Genomic DNA, 4,826 nt, shown 5'->3' on the forward strand with positions numbered 1-4,826 from the left:
GTCTCCATGCATGACAGCAGCGTTTTCTCCTCCTCCACCTTCACTCCAGTGTGCCTCACCTGGTTCCTGGTTTCTCCTCACCTCCACCCCGGCTCCCTTGGTGATTTTTGTAAATACACTTGTAAATATACTCACCTGATCCCACCGTGGATTGTTGGATTTGGATCCTGTCTCCTGTTCTCATGCTCCTGGAACAACAACGACAAGTAAGCTTATTTTTGGATTACTCTCTACATTTCCAAAATCTCAAGATGATTTGTCGTTCACCACCAATCTCCCCTCTATTCCCACAGTGGATCCATCCTGAGTTTAAGTTTACCAGCTACACCTGAACCAATAAATATATATTTTTTTTAACCTCAAGTTGTTTACTCCTTGCTTCAAACCGTTCGCCTTTGACATCACCCACAGACCTTAACAGTTTGCTCTGGCCACAATATGTCAAAGAACGGTTTGAATGCTGATCAGGTCACCCTTGAGGAGAGGGTAAGGAGAAATGAAGCTCTCTTACAGGAACTAATTGCCCAACACAAGACTACACAGTCGAATCTGGAAACGGTGGGTGGAATGATTCAGTCCATCGGCAATAGAATGGGAACACTAACTCCACCCACGCCGGCCGTCTCACCACCATCAGCGCCGTCAGCGCAAAGCACCGCCCGCTCGGAACAACCCCGTGAGCCGGAGATTCGGCCGGCCGCAGTTTTTGAAGGTAACCCGGAACAATTCAATGGTTTCCTCCTCCAATGTGAACTAGCATTTGCCCGTTCTCCTTCTCTGTTCCCAAACTCTGCATCCATGATCACGTATATCGTTACTTCGTTGAGAGGTGTACCTCTTGAATGGGCTCATGCCTACCTCCAGTCCCACCCTGTGGCTTCACTATCATTTAACGATTTTATTAAGGATTTCAAGAGTGTGTTTCATGTCCCTGTCCACCAGGAGGAGACGTCCCGCCATCTGTTGGCTATGAGGCAGGGTCAAGCTACCGTGGCTGATTACGCCATCCTCTTCCGGGTCGCGGCGGAGAAAACCAGGTGGGATGACGTGGCACTTAAAGGAGTATTTTCTAATTCACTTTCTGATCAAATAAAGGATCAACTGGCACTTAGAGATGAGCCGGAGACGTTGGATGACCTCATCAGTTTGGCGATCAAGATTGATAATCGCCTTCGGGAGAGGTGGGGCCAAGCTGAACCGATGGCTTCCAGGTCAACTTTTCCTCCAGCATTTTCCGCTATCAAAGAACCCACGTCACAACCAGGTACCACTCACTATGACTCCGAGCCTGAACCAATGCAGATCGGACGAACCCGACTCACGTTACAGGAGAGGCAACGACGATTGGCAGCACGTGAATGCTTCTACTGTGGGAAGAGAGGACATTTTGTGCGATCTTGCCCGAACAAGTTAAACTCCAACACTCACCAGCCATTCAGGGGATCCTGGTGAGTGAGGCTCATTGTGCCCCTGATTCACGCTTTTGTCTTCCTGCCAGAATTATTCTTCAGCAAAGACACTATGCCATTGAGGCCCTCATTGACTCTGGAGCAGAGAAAAACCTTATTTCTCAGGATCTGGTGGAAGAACTTCAAATTCCTACTAGAAATCTTCCTTACCCCATTCCGGTGGCTGGAGTCACTGGAAAGAACATCACCACTATCACCCAGGAAGTAACTGAATTATCATTCATCATCTCCGGCAATCACAGAGAACTGGGTGAGTTCATGGTTTTTCATTCTCCCTCGCTGCAGTTGATTTTAGGCTATCCATGGTTGGTAAAACACAACCCCATCATTGATTGGCAGAAGAAAAGGATCAGTGTTTGGAGCGAATATTGTTTACGGAACTGTTTAAGGTCTGCTGGTTTTCTGTCAGAGACAATAAAGGAGGTGACCTCCTCTCCACCTGATTTGTCAAAGGTACCCAAGGGGTACCGTGATTTGGCGCCTGTATTTTGTAAAAATAAAGCGTTATCCTTGCCTCCACATCGCCCATACGACTGCTCAATTGAACTGTTGCCAGGAGCCCCTCTCCCTTCGAGTCGCCTGTATAACCTCTCTCGGAGCGAAAAGGAAACCATGCAAAATTATTTAGACGAATCATTACAATCCGGCATCATTCGCCCTTCTACGTCTCCATTAGGGGCGGGGTTTTTCTTTGTAGATAAAAAGGATGGTTCACTCCGCCCGTGTATTGACTACCGAGGTCTAAATGCGATAACCATAAAGAACAAATACCCACTTCCATTAATCAACTCAGTACAAGAACAACTTCTTTCTGCCACTGTTGTTTCAAAGTTGGACCTTAGAAACGCTTATCACCTTTTGAGGATCAAGGAAGGAGATGAGTGGAAAACTGCATTTAAGACCCCTTTTGGACATTTTGAATATTTAGTCATGCCATTCGGACTCACTAATGCTCCTGCAATTTTTCAGACTCATCAACGACATTCTCCAAGATCTGATCAATAAATTTGTGTTTGTGTATCTAGATGACGTTCTGATTTATTCTACCGACATCCAGTCCCACCAGACCCATGTTCGCACTGTACTACAACGATTGTATGAAAACCGACTTTACGTCAAAGCTGAAAAGTGTGAATTCCACGTAACCTCTGTCTCTTTCCTTGGTTTTATCTTTAACGAGGGACACTACCACACTGACCCTGAGAAGGTCCGAGCAGTTCTGAAGTGGCCGACACCTACGGACAGAAAGCAGCTTCAGAGGTTCCTGGGATTTGCAAACTTCTACCGCCGTTTTATCCGGAACTACAGTCAGACGGCAGCCCCTCTCACCCAACTTACATCCACGAATTACAAATTCAACTGGACCCCCGAAGCCGACCAAGCCTTCCGTGAGTTAAAGCAACGTTTTTGTTCTGCGCCCATTCTTCGTCACCCAGACCCCCAAAGATAGTTCATTGTGGAGGTGGATGCATCGGATATTGGTGCTGGGGCGGTCCTCTCTCAAAGGGACCCCCATGATAATAAAACTCACCCATGTGCTTTCTTTTCAAGACGTTTTTCTCCAGCTGAACAGAACTACGACGTCGGAAACCGTGAGCTGTTGGCCATAAAACTAGCCCTCGAGGAGTGGAGACACTGGTTGGATGGGGCCAATATTCCATTTATCATTTGGACCGATCACAAGAACCTAGCGTATTTACAGGACGCCAAGCGCCTTAACCCCCATCAGGCCCGGTGGGCATTGTTTTTCACGAGATTCAGATTCACCATCACGTATCGCCCTGGTTCCAAGAATGTTAAACCAGATGCGTTGTCTCGACAATTCTCCATTTCCAACCGAGAGAAGGGAGACTCTGGGATCTTGCCAAAACCTGTGTGGTCCGAGCTGTCACCTGGCCCAATGAACAGGAGATCAAGAAGGCTCAAGTTCAACAACCTGATCCTGGGGGGGGGGACCACCTGGCACCATTTTCGTTCCAAGGAGTGTCATCCACAAGGTTTTGGATTGGGTTCATTCTCATCACTTCACCTGTCATCCCGGCATCAATAGAATGATTGAGTTCACCAAGAAACATTTCTGGTGAAAGACATTGTTAAGTGACATAAAGGAATTTGTCAAGGCCTGCTCCACTTGTTCCCGAAATAAGAACAACAATCAACCACCAGCGGGTCTACTTCATCCACTACTAGTTCCGGACAGACCATGGGCAAACATCGCTTTGGACTTCGTGACAGGTTTGCCACCTTCAGATGGGAAGTCCGTAGTCCTCACTGTTGTGGACCGATTCTCTAAAGCTGCCCATTTCATTGCACTCACAAGACTCCCTTCGACTTTTGAGACGGCCCAGATTCTTCTACAAGAGGTTTTCAGGATTCACGGCTTACCCACAGACATTGTATCGGACAGAGGCCCACAATTCATATCCCAATTATGGAAGGAGTTCTGTAAGTCCATCGGAGCCACTGTAAGTTTGTCTTCCGGATACCATCCACAATCAAACGGACAGTCAGAGATGCAACCAGGAGTTAGAGGCCGTCCTTAGGTGCGTGTCTGAGAAGAACCCATCTGACTGGTCAAAACACTTACTCTGGGTGGAATATGCGCAAAATACCCTAACCTCATCCGCTACTGGCCTGACACCCTTCGAGGTTTCCCTTGGATACACGTCCCCACTATTTCCTCTGTTGGAGACTGAAATCTTGGTTCCATCAGTCAAGGACCACATGGACCAATGCAGAACAATTTGGATTCAAGCTAGAGAGGCACTGTCAAGGACTGCCGGACGGAACAAGGAATCAGCTGACAGACATCGCTCCAAAGCCCCAGACTACAAGGTAGGCCAATCTGTATGGCTCTCCACCAGAGACATCCGTCTAAAGGACACCTCTCGCAAGATGGCCCCCAGGTACATTGGTCCCTACACTATCGACAAAATCATAAACCCCTCTGCAGTCAGGCTCAAGTTACCACCATCCATGAAGATCCATCCAACTTTCCATGTTTCTAATCTAAAACCAGTTTCAGTCAGCCCACTCAACCCTCCCACCAACTCCCCCCCCAACCCCTCTATTGATCGACAACCAACCGGCATATAAGGTCAACCGTATCCTGGATTCAAGAAGACGGGGTAGGGGTTTCCAGTTCCTAGTCCATTGGGAGGGTTATGGACCTGAAGACAGGTCATGGATCCCAAGGTCTTTCATCCTGGATCCCAGTTTGATAGAGGCATTTTTTCGAGACCATCCAGAGAAACGGATGACGTCATCGTCCTGAGACGATCATTAGGGGGGAGGTACTGTAGAGGTTGGCTCCTCTACCCCTCCCTTCTCTGTTGTTTGTGTTCTCCTAATTATCTC

Source organism: Nematolebias whitei, chromosome 1 (genome assembly GCF_014905685.2).
Source record: "Nematolebias whitei isolate Nwh7 chromosome 1, NemWhi1, whole genome shotgun sequence".
In the NCBI taxonomy this organism is placed as follows: domain Eukaryota; kingdom Metazoa; phylum Chordata; class Actinopteri; order Cyprinodontiformes; family Rivulidae; genus Nematolebias; species Nematolebias whitei.